The following is a 23,416-nucleotide window of genomic DNA, read 5'->3' on the forward strand; positions in this document are numbered from 1 at the left end:
AATACATTTGATTTGATTTGAATTTGATTTGAATATGGCACACCGGGCTAGAATAGCGCACTGGAGACACGCTCCAGACAGACACTGGAGACACGCTCCAGACACATGCTCTACCGCATAACACGGTGCCTGACCAGAAACACGCTCCCCACAGTAAGCACGAGGAGTAGGCTCAGGTCTCCGACCTGACTCATGTAATCTCCTCGTGTGCCCTCCTTAAAAAAATATTGAGGCTGCCTCTCGGGCTTCCGTGCTAGCCATGTACCTGCTGTTCACAAATGCTCTCCATCCAACCTCACTGAGCTCGAGCTGTTTTGCAAGGAGGAATTGGAAAAAAATTCAGTCTCTTGATGTGCAAAACTGATAGAGAAATACCCCAAGCGACTTACAGCTGTAATCGCAGCCAAAAGTGGCGCTACAAAGTATTAACTTAAGGGGGCTGAATAATTTTGCATGCCCAATTTTTCAGTTTTTGATTTGTTAAAAAAGTTTGAAATATCCAATAAATGTCGTTCCACTTCATGATTGTGTCCCACTTGTTGTTGATTCTTCACAAAAAAATACAGTTTTATATCTTTATGTTTGAAGCCTGAAATGTGGCAAAAGGTCGCAAAGTTCAAGGGGGCCGAATACTTTCGCAAGGCACTGTATCCTCGTAGTATCGCCGTTCTGCTTTCGCTGCCTCTAACTCCTCCTTCGGACAGCGATACTCCCCCAGCTATGTCCAGGGTCCTGCTCCATCTAATATCTCCTCCCAGGTCCATTTCCCCATTAAGCGCTGTTCCTCCTTTTCACGCTACTTGGTCCTGGTTTGGTGGGTTATTCTGTCACGGTCGTCATAAGGAGGAGACCAAGCCGCAGCGTGATAAGCGTACATTCTAATTTATTAAACAAATGCAACACTGAACTATACCAAATAACAAAACAAACCGTGGAGCAATATGACTAGTGCGAACAGGCAACTAAACATAGAATAACAACCCACAAACTATCCAAGGAATATGGCTACCTAAATATGGTCCCCAATCAGAGACAACGATAAACAGCTGCCTCTGATTGAGAACCAATCTAGGCAACCATAGACATATAAACACCTAGACTAGAAAACCCCTAGACATACAAAACCCCCTAGGTCGTTATATAATATTAGGGTTTGTGCCCAATAATGTAAAACTAATTGTACATGTAAATAGCCCACTGCCATTGGGTTTCCATGGTTTTAGGTTGATCAGGTGGAGGAGTATTGCTCTATTGGTAATCTTTGAAGTCATTGGTGAACACTAGTTGTCCTAATCATGTGCATAACTAACTGTATGGACTTATAGTAGTTTACTACAATCAGACCTAGGTCCAATACATATTTAAAGTATTTGAAATACTTGAGGTGGGATCGATTTAGCTTGCCTGACATGCAGAGTTTGCACTCTGGGGACTATTCCATTGCTTCCAATGTGCCTGATAAGCTAAATCAAGCATACTCCTAGTGTTTGAAATACATAGCCCTTTCGACCCAGTTCTGACTACAATAATTTATGTGACAAAAATATGATCAAATTCAAACACAACAGAAAATCTATTTTTGTCTAATATTCAAGTTAGTGGATAAACTTGATGAATTACTTTTTAACAAGTAGTCTAATGGAGGCTTCCAATAGAGTCTATACCTCATCTCCGTCACCAGAGGGCACTTACGTTTTGTTATTTGGAGCCCAGATTGACTCCTTAGTAGGCCCACTGTAGTTTACTACATAGAAATATAATTGCATTCTAGTTCTATGGTTTACTACTCCTAGGATTCACTTTAATTTGCAGTTATAGTAAGGAGCACAAATATTCCAAATAACAAGACAGTTAATACATGATGTTTTGAACATGAAGTTTTTTGTCAACACTGTCATAGTCTAAATCTATTACCCCAATCTTACTGATATGAGGATATTTCAAGTGGACTATTGCTGCACTGTTATCTTAACCTTTTCTCGTTCCTCTGCATTTATATCTAATACATTTGTCTATCCCAGTATATGAGTCATGATTATCATGATTTCATGAGTCTTTCTAACCTAATTCTCATAGTGGATATAAGCACTGTTTTCGATTGAGACTTACACCTTTATCATTTATATTCTAAAGGCGTAGTATTGATTTTAACCACAATAACAATTTCACCAATATTTTTCTGTGTGGAGCAACCTGTCTCTATTGACCTTACCATTATGGGGTCTTAATATTTGCTTCTATGATTGTGAAGACATTTTTAAAAAATCAATTGGTGAAGAAAATAAACTTAACTATATCTAATGTAGTTTTTAACAAGATGATGGGCTCATTGAATGAAGACCTTTCTTTGTGGGTGATGATTTAGAGCAATGAGTGCTTTGAGTGCAACCTAAAGTGATGGATTTCTTTCCCAGGCATCTTCAAATACAAACCACCTTCTACATCTGTTTTTTTTTAAAAATAAAGTAAATGTCATTTTACACTTTGAAGGTTTACTTGAAACACTTTCATATTGCACTGGAATCTAACATCACATGTGAGAGGACTGACCCCTCAGCTATTAGCCTGTTTCCTCCTAATGCTAGTATAATGGAGTGGTAATAACAAGATGGCATAGCACTGACACATTCTGTTTGTATCCTTTGCCTGTCCCCTTTTGCTTTCCTTTTGTTCCCTCCTTCCTGGAACTCAGAAGCACCTCAGGGCATCATGAAGACATATGTCTCTGCAAAGGAAGAATACTTTGTAAACAAACGATGAGGATGCTATTTCTCACTGTGGGGACATTGTGCAAAGAAAGCAGGCGTTATCATGTGATGTGAATGTTCAAGTGAGTCCCTACCTTATACTTGATAACGTGAACACTAATATTCAAGACAAGTTTGTCCACCCCTTCCCCTCCCCCTTGAAGATCCAAAACACAGAGCTCAAAGTTGACAGACAGTAGCCTATTTTTACCACCTTGCTGAACACATGCATGCAGGTGGTGTAGTGACACTTAGGGTCTGAGAAAGGTGCTATACAAATCCCATGTAGTATAGTGAAGTGAAGAAAGGTTCCGAAGAGAGAGAAAAGGAAGCACTGCTTGTCTTATATACAATATATCCAAAGGGTGCTCATTGGATTCAAGGGTCTGAAAAGACAGAGAACAACATTAGTCGTGGCTCTTAAAAAAAAACGTAAACCTGAAAGCCTTCAACAACAAAACCAAGGTACTCCTATTGTGATCTACATTTTAAGCACTTATTCATTACACTCACACTCGGATGAAGAAAGTGTCAAAACGTGACGGTGGTAAGCCAACTGAATAAAGTTTATTTTTAATTTGGATCGCAAAGAGAGTGCCTTAATTGTTTTTTTGTCGTAGGCTTTCAGTTGGACTGTTTTCCAAGATACAACTTATGTTGTTCTGAATCTGTACAAAGGTAAAATAAACACAAAAAAACCCCAATTAGGACAGATATTCTGAATAATAGGCTACTTAAAAAAGCCTTAGATGAAGACCGTTTCCCGCATTGCCATTGTATGCTTTCCAAATAGGATAGCATAGTATGAACTTTAATGTCCCTCAGAGGAAATGGTCTTAGACACACAGTACTGCTTTAAAACAAACAATACAGCAGCACAAGTGTCAGGGGCACAAGCAGAGCAGCGCCACCAGGAACCAGGAAGAGATTGGGCCCTGGTCAAAGGAAGGCCACAAAGCGAATAGGGTGCCATTTGGGAAGCATGCAGCCATTGTTTGTGGGGATTAGCTCCTTCTGCATATGGGCTTTATTCCCCAACTCTTTTCCCAGAGATGGACACACACGCTCTGTCTAGAAGCTCAAAGTGGAATCCGGGCACATCAGTCAGTCAATTGGGTCAAAGGTTTTACAAAAGGCTGCAGGGTCACCCTTCAAATCCTCATAAGAGGCGGCCTTTCCCTCTGTGGCTCTGCTGTGGCCCTACAGCCCGGGCCTGGGAAGAGCTGAGGACGCACAGACACTGACTTGTCATTGGGAACAGCCCCGCTAATTTCCAATTTCATGGGAGCTAGAGTCAGGGGCAGGATGGTCAGCCCCAGCGTGGCCCCTGTGTATGCCAGCTCTGCAGGATCCATTGTTGTCGGACAGCCCTGCCGCAGGGTGCCATGTGTGGGGGACACTTTTCCCCGTGACACCCAAGTGTCACCACCAATAACTAACTGTAAGCTACAAAGTCAGTATGAGGTCGCCATGGAAGGGTTTATTAGGGACCTCGATGGGGTTGTCATGGTTTGAATGGGAACAGGGGCAATAAGTACCAAGATGTCTTTGATGGAGGTTATTTCACTCATTCTGTGTCTCAATCAGCTGTGTGTCTTCAGAGTTGACATCAAATAGCTGTCTGACCAATACAACCCAAAATGATAATAGCCATAGGCCTACATTTTCATTATCAGGCTTCCAATGTTTGTTAATTTCATCCTTCAATTTTTTTCTCACAAAAACGATACCTCAATGGGGTTGCCTCAAAAACCTCAACTTCTTTAATTGTGTGATAGGAATACATCATAGGAAGAGGGCTAGAGTTACCCATCATATTTCAGTCGAAAACAATGTGTTTAGTGATCGCTTGACATGCTATTTCTAATTATTATCAGGCCACTGGACACAGGTCAAAATCTAGTTTTGATTTACATTTGGTTGAGTTGTCAACTAACGTGAAATCAACATGAAATAAAATACACATTTCACCATGCCATTGGATTTAAGTTAAAAGTTGGGTGAAAAAAATATAAAATTCCCTTACGTTGATGACTTTTTGCAAATCCAATCCGTTTTCCAAGTTGATTCAACGTCATCACATAGAAACAGTGCTTGGATGAGAAATAACGTTGATTCAACCAGTTTTTGCACAGTGGGAGATGACTTCTGTTAAACAGATTGGAAAATGGAGATAAACTCCACACTTCCTCTCTTACTTTCCATTTGACTGGCCACAGACCTGTGGACCAGTAACACACGTTCAACTAGTCTTAACGACAGCCTTATGATCAAAGGGGCTTCTTTGATCATAAGGCCAACCTGTGGTTGTTCTTTAGGAGAAGAGAGTGAGGGCCAGAGTAGGAAGAATAGGTAGCAGGGTTAAGGGAGGATATCAAACCAAGCTGAATGTAGTTCCATTGTTTTTGTCATGGGCTGATTGAGATGTCGCTGACAGGGAAAATGACTTGCACATACATGGCCCTGAGAAATTCTGTAAATGTAAATGCATGATTGTGTGTGTGTGTGTGTGTGTTAGTGAGACAGAGAGGAGAGAAGAGAGAAAAGAGAGGAGAGAGTGTCTGTATAAATGTGTGTGAGAGAGAGCTTTTACTCAACTTACCACATGTTTAAGGAACAGAGCTGGACTTCACGCAGACCGCAAGTCGCGGACATCTATAAAATCTGTTAAGGAAGAGAGGACTTATTTAGAGTCTGACAGAAAGAGATTACTGGCTGTGTGTGTGTTTGTATGAACATATAACCAATAACCCCCCCCCCCCAAAAAAAACAACAACCATGCCCACACCCCATATAGGCCCCCTCAGATCAGACCTATGCCCCTCATGCCCAACGCATGCCCCCCACTCCCGCAAAGAGGGCCCTCACATGAAAGTCACAAAGGCCGTGAGCAGGCAAACAGGCACTAGCGACTCCTGTGGTAGGCCGGGCACCCAGACATGGTCGCCAGATATACATTGTTTCCTCCGACACATTCTTACACATTCCCACTCTTACACCAGCCCAAGCCAATGCCATGTGCCAGATGCTCAGCAGGCTCTGTTCACACTTACTGGTCTGAGGCCAAACCACACAACTAACAACACTGGACACTTTTCTTTCTTTTTTTACCCATTTTTCTCCCCAATTTCGTGGTATGTAATTGGTAGTTACAGTCTTGTCACATCGCTGCAACTCCCGAAGGTCGAGAGCTGTACGTCCTCTGAAACACAACCCAACCAAGCCGCACTGCTTCTTGACACAATGCCCTCTAAACCCGGAAGCCAGCCACACCAATGCGACCATGCCACAGGAGTCGCTAGTGCGTGATGGGACAAGGACATCCCTGCCGGACAAACCACTAACTCGGACAACGCTGTGCTCCGCCCCATGGGTCTCCCAGTCGCGGCCGGCTGCGACAGAGCCTGGACTCGAACCCAGAATCTCTAGAGGCACAACTAGCACTGTGATGCAATGCCTTAGACCACTGTACCACTCGGGAGGCAACACTGGACACTTTATGGAACACAAAGCCTTCACTATCTCATCATGGAATATTCAAGGCCTGATGTTATCTGCCTTTGGCCTAAAGAGCAGGAACCTGGACTTCAGAAGTACAGACATTGTCATGCTACAAGAAACATGGTATAAAAGAGATGGACCTACTGGTTGCCCTCTAGGTTACAGTGAGCTGGTACCAAACTACCAGGAGTAAAACAGGGAAGGGACTCAGGGGGTATGCTAATTTGGTATAGAGCAGACATAACTCACTCTACTAAGTTAATCAAAACAGGAACTTTACATTTGTCTGGATTTTTTTTTATTTTTATTTTTTTATCTCAACAGAGAAAAATATCCGAGAAAAATATCCTCCTGTGTGCTACCTATATCCCCCCCACTAGAATCCCCATACTTTAATGAAGACAGCTCCATCCTGGAGGGGGAAATCAATCATTACCAGGCCCAAGGATATGTACTAGTTTGTGATGACCTAAAAACTAGAACTGGACAAGAACCTGACACCCTCAGCACACAGGTGTCATAGTTCTTCAAGAACAGCGGGTTTGGTAAAGTGGGTTTGGCCTATTTTAAAGATTCCTGGACGGCTCTCCAGGTGTCCTTCGAGCGCTGCACCCATTCCTCCACCGCAGGAGCCTCGGTCTGGCTTTGATGCCATGGAGCCAGGACCGGCTGGTAGCCCAACACGCACTGGAACAGAGACATGTTAGTAGAGGAGTAGCGGAGGGAGTTCTGAGCCAGAGCCGCGCATGGGACGTACCTCACCTACTCAGCAGGCCAGTCCCGGCAATACGACCTGAGAAACCTACCCACATCCTGGTTTACTCTCTCCACCTGCACATTACTCTCGGGGTGGAAACCCGAGGTCAGGCTGACCGAGACCCCCAGCCGTTCCATGAACGCCCTCCAAACTCTGGACGTGAACTGGGGACCCCGATCAGAAATGATGTCAGAAATCAGGCACCCCGTAGTCCTGGAAGACATGGGTAAACAGAGTCTCCGCAGTCTGTAGGGCCGTAGGGAGACCGGGCAACGGGATGAGACGGCAACGACCAGGATCGATCCACAACGAACAGGATCGTGGTGTTTCCCTGAGACGGGGGAAGGTCGGTGAGAAAGTCCACCGACAAGTGCGACCACGGCCATTGTGGAATGGGGAGGGGCTGTAACTTCCCTCTAGGCAGGTGTCGAGGAGCCTTCTTCTGAGTGCACACCGAGCAGGAGGAGACATAAAACCTCACATCCTTTACCAACGTGGGCCACCAGTACCTCCCCCTAAGACTCCGCACTGTCCTCTCGATCCCAGGATGACCCGAAGAGGGTAGTGTAAGGGCCCATCGAATCAACTTATCACGGACACCAAGCGGCACGTACTGAACCCCTGCTGGACACTGGGGGGGGGTGCAGGTTCCAACCGTAACGCCCGCTCGATCACCGCGTCCACCTCCCCTACCACCGGTGCCATCAGACATGAAGCTGGGATGATGGGAGTCGGCTCGATGGGCCGCTCCTCGTGTCATAAAGGTGGGACAGCGTGTCGGCCTTCGTATTTTGGGAGCCAGGCCGATATGAAATCGTAAAACGAAAACGGGTAAAGAACATGGCCCACCTGGCCTGACGCAGATTCAGTCTCCTCGCTGCCCGGATATACTCGAGATTACGATGGTCAGTCCAGATGAGGAAAGGGTGATTGGCCCCCTCAAGCCAATGTCTCCACACCTTCAGAGCCTTGACTACAGCTAACAACTCCTGGTCCCCCCACGTCATAGTTCCGCTCCGCCGGACCAAGCTTCTTCGGAAAAAAAGCGCATGGGGCGGAGCTTTGGTGGCGTGCCCGAGCGCTGTGATAGCACGGCTCCCACCCCAGCCTCGGACGCGTCCACCTCCACTATGAACGCCAAAGAGGGGTCCGGATGAGCCATCACGGGAGCGTTGGTGAACAGCTCCTTCAGCTGACCAGCGCAAGCGCGCCGCCCCCCCCTTCAGCAGTGAGGTAATGGGAGCAGCCACCTGACCAAAACCCCGGATAAACCTCCGGTAGTAATTGGCAAACCCTAAAAACCGCTGCACTTCCTTTACTGTGGTCGGAGTCGGCCAATTACTCATGGCTGTAACGCGGTCACACTCCATCACCACCCCAGAGGTGGAAATGCGATAACCCAGGAAGGAAACGGTTTGTTTGGAGAACACACATTTCTCAGCCTTGACGTACGCGTGTGGCAGAATAGATCAGTATGTCATCGATATACACTACCACCCCCTGCCCATGCAGGTCTCTGAGAATCTCGTCTATGAAAGATTGGAAAATGGCTGGAGCATTCTTCAACCCATACGGCATGACGAGGTTCTCATAATGGCCAGATGTGGTACTAAACGCGGTGTTCCACTCATCTCCCTCCCGGATACGCATCAGATTATACGCACTCCTAAGGTCCAGTTCTGTGAAGAAACGCGCCCCTGAACACTCCTCTGACCACCCTCGGAGAGTTCCTTGTCTCCATGAAATCTCCGGATTGTGATTAGCCAGCCAGGGAATTCCCAGCACCACTGGAAACGCAGGTGAATCAATAAGGAAGAGACTAATCCGCTCCTTATGATTCCCCTGTGTTACCATGTCCAGTGGAACCGTGGCCTCCCTGACCAGCCCTGACCCTATTGGTCGGCTATCTAAGGAGTGCACGGGGAAAGGTTGGTCTAACGACACCAGGGGAATCCCTAGCCTTAACGCGAGCCCACGACCCATAAAGTTCCCAGCTGCGCCTGAATCGACTAGCGCCTTATGCTGTAGAGAGGGAGAAAAACCAGGGGGAAAAAATAGTAAGAACATATGGCCAACAGGGAGCTCTGGGTGAGTCTGGTGCTGACTCACATGGGGTGAAAGGGGAGTGCTCTGCCTGCCTTCCCAACTCCCAGACGAGCTCCTCCAGCACCGCTCGGCAGTGTGTCCTCTCCGACCACACCTGGTGCAGGAGGAGCCTCCTCCTCCAGTCCCCCATGGCGCGGCCCCACCTAACTCCATGGGGATTGGAGCGAGAGGGCCTGGAGGTGGAATCAACAGGGCCCATTCTGGACGCCTGCGGGCAGCCAGCAGGTTGTCCAATCGGATGGACATGTCAATCAGTTCATCGAGGGAGAGGGTGGTGTCCCGACAAGCTAGCTCCCTGTGGACGTCCTCCCGGAGGCTACAACGATAGTGGTCCATCAAGGCCCTGTCGTTCCACCCCACCCTGGCGGCCAAGGTCCGGAACTCTAGCGCAAAGTCCTGCGCGCTCCTCGTCTCCTGTCACAGGTGGAACAGCCGTTCACCCGCCGCTCGGCCCTCTGGTGGGTGGTCGAACACGGCCCGGAACCGGCGGGTGAACTCGGGGTAGTGATCCCTCGCCGAATCTGGGCCATTCCACACTGCGTTGGCCCACTCCAGGGATCGACCAGTCAGACAGGAGACGAGGACGCTCACACTCTCCTCCCCCGAGGGAGTCGGAGGAATGGTAGCCAGGTACAGCTCCAGCTGTAGTAGGAACTCCTGACACCCAGCCGCCATTCTATCATACTCCCTGGGGAGTTCCAGACGCAGGGCACCGGATCCGGACGCCGGAGGAGGGGTAGGTGGTGCTGGCGGAAGCGGAGCTGGGGGTGAGTTAGGGAGGTCACTCCTCTCCCATCGGTCCATCCTCTCCATCATCTGGTCCATTGCCGACCCGTTCCGGTGGAGAATGGCCGTATGATGGAGTACTCGCTCCTCCATCGATGGGAGAGGAGGTGTCGCTGCTCCTGCTGACTCCATTTAAAGGCTGCGGGATTCTGTCAGAGTTCTTCAAGAACAGTGGTTTTGGAGTCAGGCGCAGAGAGCCTGGGGGTTCGAATAAATGTATATTTTTTATTCCCGGGAAAACGGTCACGCCAAAAACACAAGGCGCATTAACTGACCGACCCATACACAGGACCCAAAACTGTCCAAAACTGTCCAACACACAAACGAACATCCACAAACTAACAGCATAGCAATCCCGCACAAACCTAGGCGGGCCTAACAGGCTTAAATAGACAAAAATCAAGAAACACAATAAGGAACAGGTGCAACTAATAAGACCAAACAAACAGAAAAGGAAAAAGGGATCGGTGGCAGCTAGTAGACTGGCGACGACGACCGCCGAGCACCGCCCGAACAGGTAGGGGAGCCACCTTCGGTGGGAGTCGTGACAGCAGGGTGACAAACACCTACCTGGAGGTGACAGCATATGCCCCCCTAGGCACAACTTCGACAACATAACCAACAAAAACGGGTCACAACTCCTGCAGCTCTGTCGCACGCTGGTATGTACATAGTCAGTGGTAGGCTTAGGGGGGACTCCTACAGTAGACAGCTCATCTCTTGGCAGTAGTACTGTAGACTACTTTATCACTGACCTCAACCCAGAGTCTCTCGGAGCGTTTAGAGTCAGCCCACTGAGATCACAGCAAAATCACAGCAATACTCAATCATGAGGCATCAATGCCAAAGGAACTGAATAATATTAAGAAATGCTATAGATGGAAGGAAAGTAATGTGGAAACCTACCAAAAAACAATTAGGTAACAGCAAATTCAATCCCTTTTAGACAATGTTTCACTGTAATAGTGAAGGTGTAAACTTGGCGGTAGAAAACCTAAACCGTATATTTGATCTCTCAGCTTCCCTATCAAATCTAAAAAGCAGAAAAACTAAGAAAATTAACAACAATGACAAATGGTTTAATGAAGAATGCAAAGACCTAAGAAAGAAATTGAGAAACCTATCCAACCAAAAACATAGAGACCCAGAAAACCTGACCCTACGCCTTCACTATGGTGAATCACTGAAACAATGCAAAAATACACTACGGAAAAAGAAGGAACAGCACGTCAGAAAATCAGCTCAATGTAATTGAAGAATCCATAGACTCTAACCACTTTTGGGAAAATTGGAAAATAATAAATTGTCAAACCCTGATATGTTTCACCTGTCCTTGTGATTGTCTCCACCCCCCTCCAGGTGTCACCCATCTTCCCCGTTATCCCCTGTGTATTTATACCTGCGTTCTCTGTTTGTCTGTTGCCAGTTCGTCTTGTTTGTCAAGTCAACCAGCATTTTTGTTATCAGCTCCTGCTTTTCCCAGTCTCTATTTTTCTCGCCCTCCTGATTTTGACCGTTGCCTGACCACTCTGCCTTCCCTGACCCTAAGCCTGCCTGCCGTCCGGTACCGTTGCCCCACCTCTGGTTTGCTGACCCCTGCCTGCCCTTGAGCTGTCTATTGCCTGCCCTTGAGCTGTCTATTGCCTAAAACCTTGTCAATACGATGTGTCTGCGTCTGGGTCTTACCTTGATTCCTGATAAAACTCTTTGTGTTGTTGTTTGTTATCTATCCAAAACAAAGATGTATGGATAAACCACTTCTCCAATCTTATTGGCCCTATATCAAAAAACAAACAGCAAAAACCTATACGTGATCAAATACAAATCGTAGAATCAACTAGACTCCAATTACATCGAATGAACTACAGGACAATATACAAGCCCTCCAAAACGGCCTGTGGTGTTGATTGTATACTAAATGAAATTATAAAATATACAAATTCCATTTGGCTATACTTAAACTCTTTATCGTCATCCTTAGCTCTGGCATCTTCCCCAATATTATTTGGAACCGAGGACTGATCCACATAAGTGGAGCAGACTCGTACATTTCCTCAGTGAAAGTAATGTAGTGAGCAAATGTTAAATTGTCTTTTTTCCAAATTACCATACGACAGACTGCGTATTCACCCTGCACACCCTAATTCACAAGAAAACAAACCAAAACAAAGGCTAAGTCTTCTCATGCTTTGTTGATTTCAAAAAAGCTTTTGACTCAATTTGCAAATTGATTGAAAGTGGTGTTGGGGAAAAACATACATTATAAAATCCATATACACAAAAAACAAGTGTGCGGTTTAATTTGGCATAAAACACAAACATTTCTTTCTACATGGCCATGGGGTGAGGCAGGGATGCAGCTTAAGCCCCACCCTCTTCAACAAATCAAGGTTACATTTTTTTTTAAACATATCAATGATTTGGCGAGAGCACTAGAATAGTCTGCAGCACCCGACCTCACCATACTAGGATCTGAAGTCAAATATCCTACTGTTCGCTGATGATCTGGTACTTCTGTCCCCAACCAAGGAGGGCCTACAGCAGCACCAAGATCTTCTGCACAGATTCTGTCAGACCTGGGCCCTGACAGTACATTTCAGTAAGTGAAAAATAATGGTGTTCCAAAAAAGGTCCAGTTGCCAGGACCACAAATACAAATTCCATCTAGGAACTGTTGCCCTAGAGCACACAAAAAACTATACATAATTTGGCCTAAACATCAGCGCCACAGGTAACTTCCACAAAGCTTTGAACGATTTGTGAGGGAAGGGAAGAAGGGCCTTCTATGCCATTAAAAGGAACATAAAATTCGACATACCAATTAGGATCTGGCAAAAAATACTTGAATCATTTATAGAACCCATTGCCCTATGGTTGTGAGGTCTGGGGTCTGCTCATCAACCAGTAATTCACAAAATGGCACAAACACCAAATTGAGACTGCATGCAGAATTCTGCAAAAATATAATTTATCAATGTAAAACACCAAATAATGAATGCAGAGCTGAATTAGGCCGATATTAGGCCTAATGATCAAAATCCAGAAAAGAGCTGTTAAATTCTACAACCACCTAAAAGGAAGCGATTATCAAACCTTCCATAACAAAGATCACCTACAGAGAGATGAACTTGGAGAAGAGTCCCCTAAGCAAGCTGGTCCTGGGTCCACAATTAGACCCAACCAAATCATGAGAAAACAAAAAATAATTACTTGACACATTGGAAGAATTAACAAAAAAACTGAGCAAACTAGAATGCTATTTGGCTCTTAACAGAGCATACACAGTGGCAGAATACCTGACCACTGTGACTGACCCAAACTTAAGGAAAGCTTTGACTATGTTCAACCGCAGTGAGCATAGCCTTGCAATTGAAAAAGGCCGCCTTAGGCAGACCTGGCTCTCAAGAGAAGACAGGCTATGTGCACACTGCCCACAAAATGAGGTGGAAACTAAGCTGCACTTCCTATCCTCCTGCAAAACATATGACCATATTAGAGACACATATTTCCCTCAGATTACACAGACTGACAAAGAATTTGAAAACAAACCCAATTTTATTAAACTCCCATATCTATTGTTTGCAATACCGCAGTGTGCCATCACAGCGGCAAGATTTGTGACCTGTTGCCACAAGAAAAGGGCAACCAGTGAAGAACAGGCACCATTGTAAATACAACCCCTATTTATGTTTATTTATTTTCCCTTTTGTACTTTAACTATTTGCACATGATATGGCATTTCAAATGCCTTTTTCATTTGGAAGTTTTGTGATTTTAATGTTTACTGTAAAACATCTGTGTTGTTTATTTCAGTTTTGTTTATTATCTATTTCACTTTCTTTGGCAACGTAAACATATGTTTCCCATGCCAATAAAGCCCCCTTAAATTGAAATTGAAATTAGATTGAAATTGAGCGTGTGTGTCAAGATATAAAAACTGACAGCATAATTGTTCAATTTAACAAATTGTCCATAAGCAGCTAACCCTTTACTCTCTCCCCTCAAATTCAAATGCTGTGTGTGTGTGTGTGTGTGTGTGTGTGTGTGTGTGTGTGTGTGTGTGTGTGTGTGTGTGTGTGTGTGTGTGTGTGTGTGTGTGTGTGTGTGTGTATTTTGTGTGTATTTTGTGTGTTTGTGTGAACGTGTTTAACTATACTTGTGGGGACTAGAAGTTTGACCAACTGGGGACACTTTTAGGGGGTTAAGATTAGAATACATGTTAGGATTAGAATTAGGGTTAGGAGCTAGGGTTAGTTTTAGAATTAGGAGTTAGGGTTAGATTTAGGGTTAAGGTTTTGGGGTTAAAGTTAGGGTTAGGTTTAGGGTTAGGGGTTAGGCAAAAAACTATTTTGAATGGGACTGAATTGTTTGTCCCCACAAGGTTAGTTACACAAGACTGTGTGTGAGTGTGTGTGTCTCCTCTCCTGGTTTTTAAATGATTTGTCTAGATCTCCATTCGTTTTTATATTGTTCATCAGAGTCAAAATTAGAGCATTTCTCAACATTTCTCTCATCTGTATTTCAGCTGTTCTTTCTCTCTCTCTGTCACTCTAGCTTTTGCTCTCTCTCTCTCTCCCTTTACCTTCTTTTCTTCAGGCTCTCTGGGATTCAATTGAAAGGCAATGAGGCAGCTAATGCGCAGAAAGATAGAAATTTACTTGCTTTAAGTTCATGCTGCAGCCTTTTCTCAAAGAGCACATTCAGCTGCCCGGAGCACAACAATATGAGGCCATAGAAATAAAGTCTGCAAGGAGCTTCGTTGCAGCTACACGATGGTTCAGTTCACGGCCCATTTACCTCCAATGCTCCCCGCTTTCTCCCACTATATTTTTGTATTTTCCTCTCTTTCAGGGGGACATCTCCAGAGCAGGCCCTCCTGCGGGGAGGTCTCAATTAAATGCATTGATATAAACTTAGAACAATTTGTCTCTTGAACGGTTTCAAATATTTTAACATTTGAAGAGAGAAGGTAGCGGATAGAAAGATTGCACGGCAGATTGGGCGGTATAGGTATAACGCTTGTCAGTTCTGGAATATTTTTTAGGAAAGTGATTTTAATGTCAATAAAAATAGTACATTTGATTTGTACAAAATGCTTTTTTGTTGAAGAACAATCTCAAAGTGCTAAAGAAAAAGTAGTACCAGAGAGTGTGAATAGTACAAAGATGTATGCGGGTGGAAAATACTTATTTGATGGAGCTCCTGATGAATAGGAGCTGCATAAAAAACAACCCATGCCATGCTTTCATCCTAGATACAATCCCATTCCATAAAAGTTTTGTAGTGACTGCCCTGATAAGATTGAGGCTGTCCTATTATAGCTTCAGGTTTTAATGAGATCAGGTGGGTATGAATGACCCCATGTATGAAGTGGTCCAAAGTGGACCAGGTAGATACAGTATCTAATCTTATCTCATTTTGTGTTTTCCCAGATTTTCTCTGCATCTCCTGCTTTACTCCTGCACCACTTGACCACAGTCTAACCCCTTGCTGTGAAGATATATACTGGAGGAGTGAAACCATCTCGAGGACAAAATGTAATCACTTTCATCTTCACTATTTTCTCGCCTTCGATTTCAACCCTTTATTGTTAGGAATGTATATCCCCGACTTGCTGTCTGTCCCTTTCTCTGTTGCTCCATCTTGCCTTCCACCTTAGTGTAGCCTATCTATGCATTAGATTAGATTAGTTACTTATTCGCATGCACAGATGTTGTTGCAGTGTATAGTGAAATATGCTCAGAGCCCCAACAGTACAGGTGTGAATGAAACAATAATAAATATAATAATAATAATAACATAAATGTCCATTGGGGTGGGGGGTAGGGTAGACTTTGGAGAGGAAGGAGGGGGGGGGGGGGGGGGGGGTAGGAGGGGGCATGGGGACCAGGTACTGACTAGTGGTGGCTACTGGGGTAGAAGCTCTTGGCCAGTATGTTACTTTTAGCCATGATGCTCCTGCTCACTGCCCACATCTGAGTGATGGAAGCGGGGAGAACAGGTCATGGCTCTGACGGCTGAGGTCCCTGATGATCTTCTTGGCCTTCCTGCGACACCTGGGGTTGTAGGTGTCCTGAAGGGCAGGCAGTTTGCACCCAATGGTGCGTTCGGCTGAGTGTACCAACCTCTGTAGTGCCTTGGGGTCAGCGGCGGCGGAGTTGCCGTACCAGGCTGTGATGCAGGCTCTTGATGGTGCTCTTGATGGTGCTCCTGTAGAACACTGTCGAGTGCCTCTTGGACAGGACAAATTTCTTCAGCCTCCTTAGGTAAAGAGTCGCTGCCATGCCTTCTTCACCACGGTGCCCTTGTGGTTTGACCATTTCAGCTCCTCTGGGATGTGTAAACCAAGGAACTTTACGTTTTTGACCGCCTCCACGCCGGCCCAGTTAATGAGGATGGGGGCGTGCCCAGCCTAGTTCCTCCTGTTGTCCACAATCAGCTCCTTTGTTTTGCTGACGTTGAGGGAGAGGTTGTTTACCTGGCACCACACCATCAGAGTGCAGACCTCCTCCCTGTAGGCTGTCTCGTTGTTGTTAGTAATCAAGCCTACTACTGTTGTGCCATCAGCAAACTTGATGATGGAGTTGGAACTGTGTGAGGCCACGCTAGGCCGTCAGCAAACTTGATGATGGAGTTGGAACTGTGTGAGGCCACGCTAGGCCGTCAGCAAACTTGATGATGGAGTTGGAACTGTGTGAGGCCACGCTAGGCCGTCAGCAAACTTGATGATGGAGTTGAAACTATGTAAGGCCACACAGTCGTGGGTATACAGGGAGTACAGGACAGGACTGAGAACACACCATTGTGGGGCCCTGTGTTGAGGATCAGTGTGGAGGAGGTAATGTTGCCTACCTTCACCACCTGGGGGTGGCCCGTCAGGAAGTCCAGGACCCAGTTGCAGAGGGAGGAGTTCAGTCCCAGGGCTGTGAACTTTGTGGTGAGCTTAGAGGGTACTATGGTATTGAAGGCTGAGCTGTAGCCGATGAACAGCATTCTCACATATGCATTCCTCTTGTCCAGGTGGGTGAGAGCAGTGTGCAGTGCAATGGCGATTGCGTCATCCATGGATCTGTCTGGGTAGTAAGCGAATTGGAGAGGGTCGATTGTGTCTTTGACTAGCCTCTCAAATCACTTGATGATGATGGAAGTCGTCATTCAGTTCAGTAACTTTCAAGGTGTTCTGCTCGTCCGGTAGGGCGGCATTGGTGTCTGCGACATGACTGGCTTTCTTTTTGTAATTCGTGATAGTTAGAAGCCCCTGCCACATACTCCTCGCATCCGAATTTCTCCTTCACTTTGTCCCTATACATTACAAAGATTCCAATGTACATTTGCTCCACACAAAACATTTGTATCCAGCATTAGTATTATCTCTCTTGAGTATAACAATTAATCAAAAGGGACAGATGCACTTTTAGGTTTGGATATGCAACCATGGTTTCTGTTGAAATACATGATTTCGAAAGATCAAAATATTTCACTCAGATTCATTCACTTTAAAAGTAGTCATTCAAATGTGTGCTGAGGACTGGTTTTGCACTCTTTTATCAATGCTATGTTGATGAAAACAGAGTCTTGGGTCCATGTCCAATTGCAAACTAGAAACCCGCTTAAAAATATATCCCCTGGCGAATCTGTTCTGGTGGGGCTTTTTTTTCTTTGCATGTTTTTTTCATCAATGAAAAATAATTCAAAGAGGTATTCGAATCTCCCCTTTTACCTCTTAAACGGCGCTTTGGCCTTTTCTTTGTGCTCTTTTCTTCTGCAGACCATGAATTCCCATAAAACGATAAAGAGAGAAAAAAACGGCAGGCAGTCATTTTTCCTACAACTGTGTCTACTTCTCCATTGTGTGGCCTTCTCTTTCCTGGAGCAAGAAAAGGGCAAAAACTCCCTGTGATTCATGCTGATCCACAGAGACAGACTGGCTGCACCCAGGGAGACTCCTCATGGTAGCCGCATTCACTACGCCACTTCATTTATTAGAAGTTTTAATCTAATTATTAACTATTTGGGGGATAAAGTGCTTTGTGTCTGTAATAGGCTGGTGGTATCGCTGCACTCTCGTGGCAATGAGAGTTTAGCGCCGGCAAGGCCGGGACAGAGGAGTGGGGGGTGGGTGGCTGGGGGGGCGATCGGGGTTTTGACAAAGCCCTTGTCCAAAAATATTTTGTCAAGTCTTTTACGTGTCATTCTAACAGGGCTTACATTTAGCCAGTGAAAGGACACTAGAAAGGCTGCTTTAAGGCTTGATTGGCAACTGCAAGCACGCTAAATGCTAATGAGACCCAGATGGATAGAAGATTATCACATCGTTTTTTTTCTCACTCTTTCTTTCTCAACACAAAAGTTTTTTCTCCGTCTCCTAAATCCCCCTCCACCATACACACAACCTCCCCAGTCCTCCACCCCTGCTCCCACCCTAAGTCCCTTTTATTGCTCATTTCATACTATTAATAAGCAGGCTAATGGCACCTCTCTTTTCACACTGAATGGAGACAGTAATTAATTCATGGGCTCAGGTTCCTTGATCTGGTCAGTGTTTGGGGTGGGGGGGGTGTCAGAGTGAAGCGAGAGAGGAGAGGAGAGGAGAGGAGAGGAGAGGAGAGGAGAGGAGAGGAGAGGAGAGGAGAGGAGAGGAGAGGAGAGGAGAGGAGGAATATACACGCTGACAAGAAGTTCAGATGGGATGTGCTTTAGACCAGGAGTATATAGGTTTGTATATGGCTTTCCCCCCTCACCCCCCAACACACACAAATGTAAAAAGAAGCCCCATTTGTTGGGGTTAGGGCCAATTCATAGAGACTTGCACACAAGTGCACACACACTTTCATTCAGTCACACACACACGCATACAGACCCTGCTGCTGTGCGGGGCTGCAGGGACAGAAGGTGCAGAGGCATATGACAAAGCCTGGGCATGAAATTCAATTAGGAAAGGCCCTGCCTGCGATTTCACAGCCTTCAAATGAGAGAAAGGCTTTTGATATATTGCTACTCCTATTTAAGGCCCATCTAAGCATTACCCTCATTAGCAGACAGCCCACCTCCCAATCCCCCTTTTTCTGCACCTCCATTCCCCTGTTCTATTCTCAGTCCCTCTCAGAGGCAGCCTGGTGTGTGTGTGTGTGTGTGTGTGTGTGTGTGTGTGTGTGTGTGTGTGTGTGTGTGTGTGTGTGTGTGTGTGTGTGTGTGTGTGTGTGTGTGTGTGTGTGTGTGTGTGTCTACGTGCATAATGTGCATGTGTGTGTGCAGAGTTTGGATACAGTTTTAATCATGTGGACCTGTGCTCACAATGTAACATATCTGGAAAGGACCATTGAGGGACTGTTTTGCAAGATGAGTAAAATAATATATTTATGAGTCTACAAATAAAATAAACCATACTTGTATAGATACAGTAAACAAGGTCCTTGATATACCAAAATGGTTTCATTACGATTCTTTTTGCATTTGGATGTGGAATGGCTGCATGCTCTTCTAGACTCTAGTCCATGACAAATAGTTATGGCCCTCTGTCGCTCTACAGTAGTCCTATTCTAATCTATCACATGTTCCTGTAGCTTTCACCACTGTGTGTACATTTTCAATTTCTCAATCCACCTTTCCCTGACCCTTTAAAGAGGATTTAAAGTGGATTATTTGGTCTAAAGGCCACTTCACTGGGATGGCTACAAACATTTTATAAACAAGCTGAAGTGAGGAAGTGTCTAGTGTCACACATCAAATTGGGTGGCAGAATAATGATGATGACTAATAAAGCGTTTGAATATCGTAACTTTAATTTACGTCTAGTTATTTGTTATGAGGAACACCTACCCCTCACATCGAGACGAGTAAGTCACTTGTGCCTGTAACCCTAACCCCTACCCCCTCCTTCCCCCGATGCCCGTACCCCACCCCAGGTGGCCCTGGATAGGATCCATCTCCCTGTCTTCTCCTCAACTCTCACCCTCGCCCGTCTCACCCGTCCCGTCATGAATACAGCTGCAACCTTCTTTCCTAAAAGAGGAGCGTCTCTCCCCCTGTCAGAGTCCCAGACAGACCCTTTCAAAGCAGGCGACTTCCCCAATGCTATAGCCCTTTTCTTCCACTTTGGACCTGTGTGCATCGTGAGAAGGATGAGGTGTACGTGGACCAGGGCTGGAGATGAAAGCAGGATTAGCATGGCAATGAGGGTGCTTCTCCACCACAACCAAGGCCTGAGTGCTGATCTGGGATCAGTTTTGTCTTTTAGATCATAATGAATAAGATTATATGGACAGGGAGGGATTCTACTCTGAGATGCTTTGTGAATGCGGGCCCAGGTCCCCCTGGTCCATTTAATCTTTCTCACTATGATCTAAAAATGTAAATTGATCCTAGATCAACCCTCGTAATCTGAGATGCTTTATGAATACAGGCCCAGGAGCTGTGCACACATGTATGAAACCAGAGGCAGAGAGGGAGAGAAAGATACTGATATTAGCCTTTACATGCATGCAAAAAGTCGAAGGTGCAGTAAGTCTATTTCATGTTTTTTTTTAATTATTATCCACTTGAAAACAAATCCACTTGATAATCAAAATGTAATGAACATCTCATGAACAAACATTTCATGATTTCGTAATATTTTTTTAAAACTCATCCACTTGACAACAAATTCGACTAACATTTTGTCTTTTTGCAAAGTCACGGCCAGTTACCATGTATGAGTCCTTTATTCATAGGATATACAGCATTTAAAGACAACCCTTAAAACCGTATAAACTTCATGGCGGTTGAAGCTGCCTTTCCCCAGTGTATTGTGTATGGTGAGAGATGGAGAGAAGAGTGAGAGTGTTGTATAGCGTGGGGGGGGGGGGGGGGGGGGGTTAGGATTGCTAAATGAGTGTGTGTTTAGAAAGACCCCATGAATGTTATGATCCTTCAGCCACCCTCAATGAATTGGTTCACGGTTACTCCCCCACCTCCTTTTTTATTGTCCAGGAGCCATTGGCCCCAACTGATGACTGGGAAGCAATTAGGACTGGCTTGAATGTTAGCAGGTACTGGCAGCTGTCCTTTGTGTGGGTCACAATTTGTGTGTGTGTGTTAGTTCTTCTATCCTTGTGGGGGCCTAAAATCCCCAAAAGTCCCCACAACGATAGCAAAACAAGGAAAATTCTCCCTCATGGGGACATGAGTACAAAGGTTATTTTAAGCTTAGGGGTTAGGTTTAGGGTTCAATTAGGGTTAGGATTCAAATTGGGGTTAGGGTTAGGATTAAGGTTAGGGAAAAAAGGATTTTGAATGAAAATACATTTTAGGTCCCCACAAGGATGTGTGTGTGTGTGTGTGTGTGTGTGTGTGTGTGTGGAGGGCGATTGGGGAATGCACGTTCATCTGTGTGTGTGGAGGGCAAGTGGGGTTGGGGGGGGGGCAGACTTAGCCCATCTGTTTGCCTGAACCCCCACAGCTGGGTCTCTTGTTCAGGGAGGCGTAAGGCGCCGACGGGGATCACTCCTCCTCAGTGAAAAATACAAATATATGACAAAAATCCAGGGAGGGAACATTCCCATCCTGACAACCTCCCCTCCTTCCATCTCAAAAATATCAGTGCCCCTCACCTGAAAACAACTGCAGGAACGATTGTCTGTCCATCAAAGCATTGACCTGCTGAGGCTGAGCAGTCGTGAGCAATGTAACCTCTAAGCAACGTAACCTCTGAGCAAATTTCAGGTCTTCTGTGCGCGAACATAAATGCTGTGAAAATTCTGTGCAACTTCAAAAACAATGGAGAAAATGCATGCATAACATGTTAACATGGAAATAGCTGTTATATCATTCAGCCTACAGCAGCAGCCAATGAGTGGTGTTCAATGCCTACATTCCATGAGGCTTTTGAAAAATAAACATGCTTGACATTAACCTGTTTATCCACTTGTCCTTCAGACAAGGAGGTGACTGAAAATGTTGTTGTTTGATGCAAGAAACCACTTTACTAAATAAAATGCATTATTATTCCCATAGCATTATTACAGAGAATCATACAAAGTATGCTAACCTCTGCCTATTGGCTACTTAGCTTACTCAAGACTTTCTCAAAATACAACACTGCCCCTTTAAGACAAAGAAAAGCTATTTCCCTGACTTGCTTGTCAAGGATGTCTAGAAATGTACATGTTTTGTGCTCGTGTAGGAATAAATCATTCCCCTATTGCTGACTACAATGATCTACAAATGATCTACAAATGATCTATAATATGAACTAAATGTGCACGTGGCTACATGCAGCTCCTGCTTTGATCTTAAATCAAGAGCATCTACTCACGACCACAGCTGTAAACACAGTCCAGTTCAAACTAAACGGCACAGATCCATATATGGCAATGGTCTATTTGGATATAGGCCTACTGCAGCTCGGACTGGTTATGCCACACCGGTTTGTGGAGATGATGTGCTGAGACTATGTGCTGAGACTTGTGCAATAGAATCCTATACCGATGTGTTTTGTCTACAACAAAATCTCTTGCTTAGTTCGTTTTGTATCGCTATGTTGCATTAAAAGTGGCTAATATTGCGTTGATTCGATCACAATTGCAACAGTAAAAGGAAATGTTAATAGTGTTCTGACAGGGAAAACTCTAGAAAGTTGAGTGAAATTCAATCTCATACTTCTCTCAACAGGCTACACTGCACGGCAGTCTCCACACAGTTTAGAGGGAACATTGGCCGTGAGCAGGGCAGTCTAGGGGCTACTGCGCACACAGTTTAGAGGGAACATTGGCTGTGAGCAGGGCGTGTGAGGAGGACGGTAACCCTTAGAAGCCTGTCACTCTCCCAGAGTTGTTTCCTGCAACATTTCTCTATCTATCGGGCAATCATCTCAATAGGTTAATCTCTCAAACAAACACCTCCACTGTTAGGGCACCTCCATTGAAGTGGTTGACAGCTAGTGTGTTGGGTCAAAATAAATAATCTTCATTTTGAAATAGCTCTGTCTGTTGTCATGAGGTTTTAGACATGTATGAGAAGAGGCTTGGGCGTAGTAAGCATCGGGGCCGACCGCTCTTGTCTAGTCGAGCGACTGATCGGCATTAACTGCTCTCTTTTGGTTTTATTGGTTTATAAATGGACTCTTTTCATCTTTTCATCCTTTTGTGTGGTGCACGTGAACATGCTTGTATGAGTTTCTGTGTGTGTGTGCATGCGTGTGTGTTTGTGCGTGCTCATGTGGATTTGTCTAGATTGCAGGCAGAAAGAAGGGAAGGGGAGGGAGGGAGGGAGGCAGGGAGGCAGGGAGGCAGGGAGGGAGGGAGGGAGGGGGGCTCAGGGCAGGGTGCTCACTTTATAATGAAGGCTTCTATCTCACAGCTAATTAAGCCTCTTGTTGGTTAATGAAAATTAATCCCAATAAGATAATGTTGTTTCAATCTGTTTTTGATCTGCTCATTAGAAGAACTATAAAGCAAATAAAAGAGACATTTTAGTGTAGGGCAGATCTGCTCTACACTGCTCCCCCCTGTGGCACATTCTTCATAGTCTCGCTCCATACTAC

The 23,416-nt window shown here is 45.2% G+C and overlaps 1 long non-coding RNA gene across 1 annotated transcript in view; it reads right to left on the bottom strand.

Moving 5' to 3' along the window:
• The window catches only part of LOC149982894 (uncharacterized), a 136,497-nt gene that overhangs the window by 7,884 nt on the left and 105,197 nt on the right, over nucleotides 1-23,416 (bottom strand). The window lies entirely within an intron of this gene.

This window comes from Oncorhynchus mykiss, chromosome 6 (genome assembly GCF_057628025.1).
Source record: "Oncorhynchus mykiss isolate SJ-2025 chromosome 6, ASM5762802v1, whole genome shotgun sequence".
In the NCBI taxonomy this organism is placed as follows: Eukaryota; Metazoa; Chordata; class Actinopteri; order Salmoniformes; family Salmonidae; genus Oncorhynchus; species Oncorhynchus mykiss.